This window comes from Lepidochelys kempii, chromosome 10, assembly GCF_965140285.1.
Source record: "Lepidochelys kempii isolate rLepKem1 chromosome 10, rLepKem1.hap1, whole genome shotgun sequence".
NCBI classification, from domain to species: domain Eukaryota; kingdom Metazoa; phylum Chordata; order Testudines; family Cheloniidae; genus Lepidochelys; species Lepidochelys kempii.
Genome location: NC_136389.1, coordinates 32482209 through 32494412, shown reverse-complemented (window position 1 = coordinate 32494412; position 12204 = coordinate 32482209).

The following is a 12204-nucleotide window of genomic DNA, read 5'->3' as shown; positions in this document are numbered from 1 at the left end:
CAGCTCCATTGATGTGAGTGCGCTCACTCCAGATTGGCAGGAAGCATCCTGCAGCCTTTTTAGACACTCCCGGTTTAACCAGATGAATCCCTGGGCATGGGGGCCGCGGTGGAAGTGCCAGGCGCTAGGCCTAGGGTCAGATCTTGGCTTTCCAGCTGCGAGCGACTCTCACCCTTTGCCATCATGTTCCCACTGCCTGAGACACTGGCTCTGAAACGTTCCAGATAAAAGCCAGGAACTCATTCATCAGTTCTCTGTGCAAGAACCATTTCACTCCCAAATGCACCGGGGCTAATTAGCTACGGAAGTATTTCACTAGCCTGCCCGGCTTGCACCGACACAAGCTGGTGTTATAGGAAGCCCAGGACTAATGGTTTAGTAAGTGATTTACTGGGAAAGCTGGCCCCTGGTGTAATTGATTTATTGGTGGGCGTGGCTATTATAAATCACAGATAACAGCCTCATAATTTTATTTAGTAAACACCCAGCTGGAGAACACAGCAGCTTTGTTATCTGGCCTCGGCCTATTCTTGTGTTGCAAGCCCTCTGCAGGGGGAACACCACTGCCCTCTGCTGGCAGGGCACAGCACAGCTCCAGAGTGTGCTGAATTCCTGGGGGACTCGGCCTTCTCCAGAAGCATCCACCCTCGCCACAGCCCCCCGCTCCCCAGCCCAGCTTAGGAATGGACAGGGCTTAATGAGCTGCCCTGAGTGGGGGGCACAGCAGGCAGCCAGCCCCACAATTCCTGGTATTAGCACAGCCCCCTCTCCCTGCCGTGGCCTCCTCTAAGAGGCAGCGTGGCAGACAACCCAGACTCAGGAGGGGGATAGTCCCAGTAGGGACTCATTGCTTTACAGACAAGGTGTTTGAGTTAAAGGGCTCCAGTTTCCAGGGGCCTCCTGACTTCAGGGCTGGGACTTTAACATTTCCCCTTGTTTTGGGCCCAGAGATTGCCGCTGCGTGCCCAGCCCCTCCCCCAAGGCCCCACTCACATTCAGGGCCAGGCGCTGGGTGCCTGGGTGCTGCGTGCACACAAGCCACAGGGAGCCTGGTGTCCAGGAATCCCAGGGGAGAATCTCTGCAGGAGGGTAGCCCAGCCCCTGGCTCTGCATGCAGCCGGCTTCCCACTGTCTGTCTGCTCCTGTGGCCCCCATCACTGTCACAGGCCTAATGCATTTATCCTCACAAATCCCCCATGCCAGGGCTGGGCCAATATTCCCATTGTGCAGATGGCAACAGGGGCCCAGAGCAATGCAGGGACTTGCCCAGGTCACCCATGGAGCCTGTGCAGAGCCGGGAGCTGACCCCAGGTGCCCTGTCCCTTTGCCTATCTTTCTTCCTCCACTGGTAGGGGATGTTCCCAGCACGGGACAGGCTCCAGCAAGCAGCTTGGCAAGCCAGGTGGGATCAGGTGCTGGCTGGCATAGCTCCTTTGGTGACCGTGGGGCCTGGCTGAAATGTTCTGCAGCCCCATGGCCAGCCTGTGCCTTGTGATCCCAGGGGCACAGCCCTCACCAGGCCAGGGGAGGACAGGGCTGTAGGAGGGCCTAGGAGCACACACGGTGCTCTGCTTTTTGGAAATCAAACTCCCTGCAGCCGCTACCCACACGAACTGTTGCCTACAGGGGTGGCACTAGCCTGGTGAAGCCAGCAGGCAGGCAGACAAACAGACAGACAGACACACACAGAGGGATGGAGAGGCCAGGGAGCAGGGGCTGAGGCTGCAGGCACCAGCCTTAGCGGGTGAGGTCTCCTGGGGCTGACTCTGCTTTTCTTCCCTCTTTCTTGCTTGTTGGTGTCATTCATCTTCCCCATCCGCCCTGGGGATGAGCTAGGCTCTGGGCACCCTGAGAGGTGGGGCGGGCCTACAGTGCTGGGTGGGTCTCTGCTCCCAGGCTGAGCCATGTCAGCGTGCTGCACAAGGGCGTCAAGGACAAACTGGTCGTGCAACACGCCGGTACAGTTGAGGTGGCTCCATGGAATCCAGCTGCATGGCCTCAGACACAAACACACAGCTATGGTTAACACGTAGGCTGGCTCTGCGGCGTTGAGCGCCAGGATAAACCCTCAGATCTCCAGACAGACCCAGGGCATAGGAAGTGGCTGTGAGGCTGGCAGGTCGCGGCCCCATTAGATGCTGATAGGGAATGACCTGAGGTCTCTGGCCAGACGAGGGCCGTGCTCAGTCTGTGCAGTGCCCTCCTGGCCAGTGCTAAGCCCCCGCAGCTCCTGGGGCCTGACCCTGCAGTGACCCCGCTCTTTGCGCACTCCACCCCAGGGCAGGGTGCTATCCTGAGTGGGCAGCGGTTCATACCCTGGCGAGTAGCGAGGGGTCAGCTCCTCAGCAGGGAGCACAGGCCAGGAAGTGCAGCAGCTGAGGGAATCACTGAGCTGCCTCCAACAACTGATGGGTTGTAAACAGCCCTAGAGTCCCACATAGTGGTGTTAGCAATGATTTCATGGGAGCAGGCCCCCCTCCCTGCCTAACTGCCTGTCTGTCACTGATGAGCCCAATCATCCCCCACACCGGAGCAGGGAGCGCTCGTGCCAGGACCCATGCACAGGGGAGCAGCCTGCACACAGCTGTGACCTCACACAACAACACACACACAACTCTATTGCAAGGATCCACTCACACTGAGCATCACTCCCTGCAGTGAGGTGGAGTGGCCTCCCTTCGAACTGGAGAGCAAGGGACTACTACACTCTCCCCTGGTGGGCGGAGCCAAATCCACCCCACCTCCCTCGCCAGAAGTACCAGGGCAGGACAGGAAGTATAAAAGGAAAGCCGTGGAGCTCAGTTAGGGCTGGACCACCAGAGAGAGCAGACGTTTCTTCCAGGGAGCTGAGCTGCCTTCTACAGGATCCCAGACCAGCCCCGAGCGGAGCAGCACCCTGCTGTTGGAGAAGACAGAAGACCCTGATGAGTGGCTGCCACCTGACTGTGAGGTGATGAGACAGAGCCCCCAGCTCACCGGAGCACCAGCAACTAAGTGGGGTAGGATGTAGCCAAGGGGAACCAGACCTTGATCCGGTTGTGCTGCTGGGAAACGAGGCAGCATGTTTCAGTGGTTTCCTTGCTGACCCAGTGGCAGGACCACTCGCTGTTGCTAGTGCCCTGAGCTGGGATTTGGGGGAGTAGGATGGGCCTGGGTCCCCCTATCCCTTGCTGCCATCCCACATCTGGGGTGACTGCAGACTCATTCTAGGCCAAGAGACGCTGGAACTGCTGTCTGCTTCAGCCCAAAAGCTGTGGGATAAAGACTATTTGTACTCTACCCTGCCCATAGGGCCTGGGCTCCCCCATAGACTATTGGTTACTGTCTGACTGTAATGAGGCAAAGTGGCATTGCTCCCACTCCAGAGCAAGGGACCACTACCCTCCCCAGGGGGTTAGGCATGTGCACAGGGGTCTCCCCACCTTTGCTGGGGTAGGGGCTATGTTGGCTCCAAATATGCCCTCACAGAGGGAGGCAGGGACTCAACTCCAGGGCATGAAGTCTGCCCTTAGGGTGGTGGGGTGGATTGCACCTGCAAGCCTTCAGAGATACACGCTGCAGCACCAGCTGGAATGGCCCCACAGAGAGGTGCTCCTGTCTGCTCTTTGCTTATCCTTTATCGCCAGCCCCAAAAGGGCAAGACTCAGGGGTCTGGCTCCACCAGGAAAGAGTTAACAAAGAACTGAATGGTGGTTTTTGGTCTGGCTGCCTGTTGAGCTGTCCCTGCTCCCCCTCCTGCCTTCCAGCATGTCTCTGTGTGAACTTTGTTGCCGATTCTTGCACATATCGGCCTCTGCTGCAGGTGTGCTTGCAGCTGAGCTCAGGGCCCCATTGTGCTAGGTGCTGTACAAACCAAGGGAGAGACAAGCCCACAAGCTAGTGCAAAGCAGAGTTTGTGATGTGGGAGCTGGACCACTCTCATCCCACACAGGAACAGCACTGGGCAGGGCCCTTAAGCACAGCTTGAATCACAGACCTAACTATGTTAGGTGGCAGCAGAAGGTGGTTGTTAGCCTGAGGCGGGGAGGGAGCTCCTTCCCCCATGTGGTCCACTGGTGCTATGTGCTGGGTTGGGGGTGCCCAGCCTGGCATGCTCTTCCCACCTCCCAGAGAGGCTGTCTGGTTCTGAGATTCCCAGTGCAGTATGAGCTGCTGCTGGGGCACCAGGAGCCTGGCTTTAAATTCACATCATCATGGTCAGTTCTTTTGACAAGCTGCAAAAACGTTGCTGACAAAGCAAGCAACCAGCAGGGAAAGGGCCCTTTTCAAAGGATTACATCTCTGCCACATCTGAACAGAAGTTCCCCAGACCAAAAAAAGGCACTTATCTGGCCCCAGGGCTTTCTTGCTGCTGAATTTCAAAGGCCCTGCTGCTAACAACAGTGGCATTAGCTAGTTTCTCAAACACAAAATCACAAGAATCTTTTTAATGGAAAGTTTATGGAAACCTAATTACAATCCCAGCTGCCCCTCTAATTAAGGGATATTCTCCTCTGCTAGGTGTCAATGACAGCAGTGAGGCTTGAGTCCAATAATCAGTCTAGGGGACCCTTTCTAAACAAAATATAAGGCTTGGCTTGAGGCCCCGTCCCCCACTGAGACAAACTCCCACTCTTTGCTTCAGGAAGCTAAACAATCTCCCTTTCCAAGTATTTCCTGCCCACGCAGGAGCCCTCTGGATCATTATGTGGAACCGCAAGGAAAATGAGCACATCCAGGAAGTGAGAGGGCTATGCAGCCTCCTTGATCCCAGTCAACACGCTGCCCCGCTTGCTGGGGGCCCACACTCTCGGGCAGACACACCCCACCCCATCAATCCAAACAGGCTCAGCAGTGCTTGTGTGGGCACCAGGATGGAAGCTTTGTACGCCTCCCTACATCAGTGCAGCCCCTCCAGACCTGTAGCTATTCTGAACTGCAGCTGCTTGGTCCAGTCTCACAGAATCTACTCTGCATCCCTGGCCTAGTCCATGGAGTCCACATGGCGCCGGTGGCTACCACCATTCCAGACTAGGGTCCTCCTCATCTTCCAGCAGTCCTGCCACAAAACTCCATTCCACATACAGTCCAAGATGGCTGGCTGGGAGATCCCTAGTGCAGCACAATCCGATTAGCAACATTTCCCATTTTTAGCTCCTCTTCTCTGGCTGGAAAGCTTGGATTGCATTACCCAACCAGACTCTGCTGACTCTTAGCTTGTGGTGATCTTCTTTCCTCAGGTTGTACCTTTCAGACTTCTTCTCTCTCCCCCCTACGCCCCCGGTATATTTACACAGACCATCTAATACCAGAACGCTCCAGACTCCATACAGAACTGCACTGGGGTGAAATGCTACTTTGTAAATGAGCCTGCCAGAGCTGGCTTTTCCCCTTTCTCCAATAGGGGGCAGCAGAGAGCTCCAGCCATCTCAGCCTTGTATCTCTGGGGGTTACGGAGAAAATAACAAAGCAGGGAAGAACCAACATCAAGTCCCCAAGAGAGAGTATCCTGCTGGGGTGTCTCCTCCAAGCCAGGCTGCACCTGCCCTCCAATACTACGACCACTGCCCTCTGCAGATAGCAGGCTGCTGGACAGGTACACTGTGCAGGAAACAAGATCCTATAAGGTACATAGCTGCGGAGAGCAGAGGAAGCTGTTCTCTGTCGCCCAGTCGCAAAGGCCTGCGGCACTGTTCATGGCCTCCATTCTCTGGACCCTTCGCAGGGTAGCCCCTGCCCTGCGGGAGCACTTACTGTTCTCTTCTCCATACATTCACGCTGGCAACCGTCCTGCCGGAATAGCAGCCATCTAGCCCATTTGCCTGCTCAGCAAACATGATTAGTTCCAGCCAGATCTCGGCAGCAGCTGATAAGCCTTCATTATGGTCCCATGACGTCACTTTCGCTTCACCTCCTTCTTGGGCTACGAATGCTGCGGGGACTATGCAGCCAACCTCTGCTGTTTGTACCCAGGCCCCATGAGACTCTCCTTGGCACTCCCTTGGCACCAGTTGATCCAGAGCATCCTGGAGCTGACATTTGTGCTTCCACAGCTGGAAATGCCTGAGCCCCCAACGTTGAGAATTCCCCCCTTCATCAATACTCCCTACCCCTGCCACAGGGACCATGCCCCACCCCAGAGGTGGTGCATTGCCAACGTAGGGCCTGTAACAGGATGCCCCCATCATATAGTGGGCTCCTCAGATCTGCACTAAGGTGTGTACACTGGGCCCTGACACGTGTCCGGGTGTGCCCATTTCTGTGTCCAAAGGCAAGAGCTGGAGGCCATATTAAAGCTCCCGAGTATGAAAATCAGCATGAGCAAGCTCTGCGGAGGGCTGGGGGACCCTGCAGGAAGGATGATGCCAGCTGAACAGAAGTGGCTGATTCAGGACATCCTGTGCAGCTTCTTCAACTGTGGCAGAGTGGCTGGGAACAGGGAGAGGGAGAAGTGACACTGGTCCTGCATCCAGAGCTGCTGTGCTCCACCAACCACCTTCCTCTCCCCCGAGCAGGACCTGAAGGCTCCGTCACTGCTTGGAGCCGGGGAGAGGGGGCTCCCAGCCCGAAGAGATGTACTCATGCTAGATCTCATCAAGCTAGTGCCCTAAAAATAGTAATGGAGCCACAGTACCATAGGCAGCGGCTAGGGGCACGTAGCCCAGAGGTTGTGGTGGGTTTGTACTTTGGATGGCAAGCCCCCTGCGCTGCTGCCTGTAGGCCCGCAGCGACATTGCTATTCTTAGTGCGGGGAGGTCTAGCAAGCTGGGCATCACACCCCCAGCTCTCAGCATCTCCCTGTGGAGTGGTGGTAAGGTACTTGCTCCTCGCCTCCCGTCCTGAGCAGCGGCCTCCTGGGCTGCCTGCAGGGAGCTTTCCGACTGTCGGGCCGTGGTTTGCAATGTGCAGAAGGCCCCTGCTGATGCCCAGCACTCCCCTCCCCCTGACACTCTGCTGGGGCACATCTCAGCCCCTCCTGCCCTTGTCACTAGAACTTCCCCTTGAGTGATTCTCAGGCATGTACTGGCCAGGACCACTCCACCGAGGGGCACAGCCCGCAGCGTCCTGGCTGCAGTCTCCAACGCAGGGCTCTCAGGAAGGTGCACATGGAGCACAGGACTGGGGTTGGAGTTGGGGTGCGGCCCAGCTGGGAGTGGGGCCGGGCACAGGGGCACTGCACAGCTGTGGCCAGGTCTAGGCACGGGGCCATGGCGTGGCTGGGCATGGGGCCGCAGTGCAGCTGGGGCTGGGTCTGGGTACAGGGTCGTGGTGTGACTGAGGGTGGGGATGGACACGGGGCCACAGCATAGCTGGGGCATTATGATCCATGGTTTAGGCAGATTTTCAGAAGCTGTCAGGTTGGTGGCTAAGAGGAGCTAGGAGGAGATTGCCTGTGGTGGGTGCCCAGGTGACTTTGAAAAGGGTGTGTGGGTGAGCACAGAGGATGCTGTGTGCCCGGGGACGGTGGGGATGGGCCATGGTTATAGCATGGCCACTTATCTCACATTCACAAAGCCCTACCCAGGCTCCCTGGCAGCTGCAGGGGCTGCCTCAGGCAGAGCTCAGCAAGCAGACACAAGGGGTAACCCAGTGCCCCAGCTGCAGCCCAGCTCACAGCACTTCCAAAGGCAAGCAGCACATTGGGACCCCAGGAGCCTCTCTGCCTGGCTTCCCAGTCACCCCCACCATCCTGGGTTCTGGCTGCCGTGTCCCTCCATCTATGCCAAAGAGATGGGGAACTCACTCCACGCCAGCCCCACACCTGGTGCAGCGGAGGGGCAGGGAGTGGCATTGCCTCACTGTCCCCATCTGCAGGTCTGGGGTGGTCTCTTCCTCTGCCCACCCCCCTCCACACCCAGAGGCACAGGTGCAAGGAGCTGGGGTGAAGGCACCAGTGGGATCCAGGCATTGGCCAGAGATGAGCTGCTCCTCAGGGGGTGCCATGGGCTGGACATAGAGTAGCATCTCTGGCTCCCTGTGGCACGGGGAGAGAAGTGTCCCCTGGAGGAGCCTTGCACACCCACCCTGTCCCACAGGCAGGGGGCTGACAGGCCATTGGGTCTGCTGGGGCAGGACGGAGGAGGCCGACTGGGGGATTCCAGCCACCAGCCTTTGCCCCCTGTGAGCGTGGCAGCTGTGGGATGGATCTGAAGGAACACAGGAGCTGAGTATGGGGGGAGCCTGTTCGCCCGAGGACCGAACAGCTGCGGGGAGAAGAGGCCTGGGAAAGAAGATCCACTGGATGCCCCCTTGCCTGGTGGGACGGCTCCAGGGCCCTCCTTTCTCAGAGAGCCAGTGCCACATCCCCACCCCCATTCCACCCCGCACTGAGCCCAGAAGCCTGCAGCGGACTGAAGTATCACAGCTCAGAGGAGACTAGACTATCCCCTGCCACAGGCAGAGCTCAGGGGGAACCAAGGTGACCCGTGCCTGAGAGCGAGAGAGACCCAGATAATCTTGGCCTGTGACCTGCACCCACATGCTGCAGAGGAAGGAGGGTGGGACAAACAAACTAAACCAGTAGGTGGGTGGGGAATCCCACCCTGACCCCTGCCAGGGGGGGCTGAAGCTCTGCCTCTGGGCAAGGCGGTGGATCTGGCTGCACAGGCAGGAGGTGGAGCTGGAGCTGGGTGTGTGGCTGGCGGGGCAGAGTCATTAGGTAGCGATATATACGACTGACGGCTCCAGTAGCTGACTCCAAGCTGGGATTAAGGCAGGAGCCCTGAGTGACCTGGGCTTCCCAACCCCCTGTGCCTCTTGGCCAGCAGCCATGCTGGCTGCCCTCTGGAGGAGCCTGCCCTGCTGGGAGGGAACCTGTGTGGCCTCAACACAAATGGGTCTGGCTCCTCTGGAAACTCGGGGGCTCATGCCCAGTACTGCCAGGCCCACACCTGTGCCACCCAGATGCACACTCTGGCTCTCAGCTCCCGGCACCCCACTGCTCTGGTCAGTGAAAGCCCAGAGTCTCTTCCGCATTTCTAGGCCCCCAGTCAAAGGAGTCTGGGGCTGTGGGCTTCATCAAGCCCAAAGTCTGGCTCTGAGGGAGGAGTGGCCGGGCCAGGAGGACATCTTGCAACCTGTTCCTCGTTCAGGGTGTTTGATTAGGCACCTAGTTGGCTGTTCAATAATAAAGTGCCCTGATGATGCAGTCAGGGAAGATGGAGCATATGTCCCAGCATATGCTTCTGCAGGATGGCCTCTTCTGCCGCCTCTTTCCAATCAAAACACAGCTCCCTGCCAACCTCGGCCTTATCACCCCAGCAGGCTGGAAGCCTGGGCCCTGCCTGCTCCATCCCTTTGGAAGGATTCAGAGTTTCTGCTATTCTCACAGCTCTTATTGATCTTCCTGCAGGAAAATCAATAGCCCAATATGTTAGCACTCCAGGGGAGCTGCAGGAAATGACAGTCGCAACTCAGCACAGCAACACGGCAGCCCGCCTGGAGCCATTAGAAGAACATTAGGCCCTTGGGTGAGATCTTTCTGTGTGCTTTGAGCTAATCAAAGCCAGGGGCTAGTTCATGTGTCCCTGCAGCAGGGAGGAGTGCTGGGAGGGCGGACCATGGAGCCACAAAGGGGCTTGGAGCTCCCCTCTGCCACATCACAGGCCAGCCAATGCATTGCAACCCTGGCCCTGTGCCGTGAGGCTTGATTCTGTTCTGGGAGCTGCAAAATCAAATGCACCAGCTGCATTTATAAATGGGAGTCAGGTCCTCACTGGCCAAGACTCACCTCAGCTCTGATGACTTCAGTGGTGCTACACTGGCAGGGCGTCTGGCCCACAGAGTCCTGAGCTCCAGAAACTCCTCCTTGAACTTGGCCACTGGCTGCCCCCCAGGGCCAAAAGCCGTCAAGCCAGATCAGGTTGCCACCCTTACTTGGCCTTAAAGGCACCAGGACCCTCTCCTCTCCTCGCATGGCTGCTTAAGGGCCACACACAACAGCCGTCTCCCCTGGCAGACAGAGGTGCTGCTGGCTCCTGCTGGGCCCAGGGAGCCAGGTGGCCAAAGGGGCAGGGAGGAGCTCATCAGCCAACAGTTCATGCAGCCGTTTTCCAGCTGGACGTGCTCCTTGGCCTAGGACACAAGGGCTCCGTTCTGATTAACGGTCAGGATTTTGTGCCTCCGCTTCCTTTTCCTCCCTCGCCTGGCATGGTGACTGCAGTGGCCTCGAGTGGTCAGAACCTCAGCTGAAATCTCATGTGAAGTTTGGCATCATAGGCTGGGCATTGTTCAGGACTGAGTCAAAGGAAGGAGCAACCCCTACTGAGCCCACGCCACACACACCCTTTATAATGATGCTAGTGTGGTGATGAGAAACAAAACAAATGTTAGAAGAACCAGGAAATACAGCATTAAAGTGAAACTGTCCATATAACATAGCCTTAACTCTGCCCTTGTGGGATGACACTGCCCCTACAACCTTAACTCTGCCCACATAGGTGACACTGCTCCTACAACCTTAACTCTGACCTTGTAGGGATGGCATCACCTTGTTTGATCGCTCTTCGGTGGGTGGTGAAATCTGCCTGCATGTGGCCTGTGTGAGCAGCAGGACAGTGAGGGCTGGAGACCCCCTCCTGCTCTGCTAACTCTCCCATTGTGACTGTCTGGCTGGGACAAAGGGGAACAGCTCCCTTCCCAAATCTCCCAGGAACTGACCTGCACCCACATGAACCTGCCAATGGCTTGTCTAGAAAGAGCGCCCCCTCCAGCAAAGCAGGAGAAGCTCACTGGATCCAAGGCTAGTTTAGGACTAGAGCTCAGATCTCTGCTTCACTGAGCAGCATCCCTACCACTTTCCCCCTCTCCCTGCCCTGGTTGTTGTTAGGGGCAGGGCAATGTTAAGAGACTCCCAGCCTTGCCCACAGGAGTCCACTGACGGGCAGTGCATGTCTGCAGCCCTGTGCGCGGAGTTACAAGTGAGCAAAACAAGCAATATGAATTTGCAAGCTGTGAGCACCTGGCAGATAGTGGGGGGGCTGCAGCCTCAGAACCCTCCTTTTGATTTGCATGACATTTTGTTAAAAAATGACACAGGCACCACCCTAGTGGCTGTGAAGGGGGGGGGTTCACCCCCCAGGGTGGGGTTCAGCTGGCTTAGAAGGGGCCAATTAACCTTAAAGGCTGCACCTGGGGGAGAGCCAGGCTTGATTGATTAGGCTAATTGATGATGAAGCCCAGCTGATTGGGGCAGGCTGCGCTTGTATAAAGCCAGACAGTTGCAAGTAGAAGAGGGCTGGAGGGGGAGTGTAGAAGTGCACAAGACCCCTAGGCTCCCAGCCCTGCAGGAAGGGTTTACCAGAAGAGCTGTGGGAAAGTAAAGCATGTAGAAGGCAGAGTAGGAAGAAGTCCAGGGAAAGAACAGTGAGGTTGTGCAGATCTTTGTTACTGCTCATTGGGTCCCTGGGCTGGAAGCTGGAGTAGCAGGCAGGCCCTGGGTTCCCCTACCAGCCACTGTGAAGTGGTACAGGACTGGTGAAGGTGGCATCCAGGTAGCTGGTCTGGTGAGATGCTGATATGCCAGAAGAGGGAAAACTATATAATAGCCTGGCTAGAGGGCTGAGCCATGAAGAGCGAGCACCCCAAGCCCGGTGATGGAAGGGGGTGCTAGACCAGATGAGAGCTGATCTCCTAGACCAGCCACCAGGGGTTGCTTCCAGTGGTGAGTGAAACCTGTAACAGAGGCACCCTTCTAATTTTCAGCCCCATACATGTTTATGTACAGATTTTTGTGGGGGTGGTGATAAATAGGGTTCTGTCTGGAAACTGGCCTGGTTAACTATGGGGCAGCTGCCATGATAGACAGGCTTCATGTCTGGCTTGCCAGGTGCCGGGGAACTTGAGTTTACACCTGGATAATCTGTGCAAACCGAGGAATGGGCAGCTTCCATTTTTGGGCGCCCAACCTTAGGGGGCTTGAACTGGATTTTCAGAACCACCGAGTACCTGCTGCTGCCCCTGGCTCAGGCTTGCCGGTCCCTGACATTCACAGAGCATGACCTGCCCCCCAGAATTACAGGACTGACCTAACACCCAGGAGATGTCTCCATCTGGGGTTCTTGGATTTATCCTTTGTGCACATGCAGGCCCTATGGTCAGGCTTCTCCCTGCAGTGGAGTGGGAGGCTCAAAACTATCTACAAAGGAAAGCGGGATTGCTTCCCTAATCCCATCACTGCAGGACTCTGGGCTTTACAGAACAGACCAAATAACAACAAAACTTGCG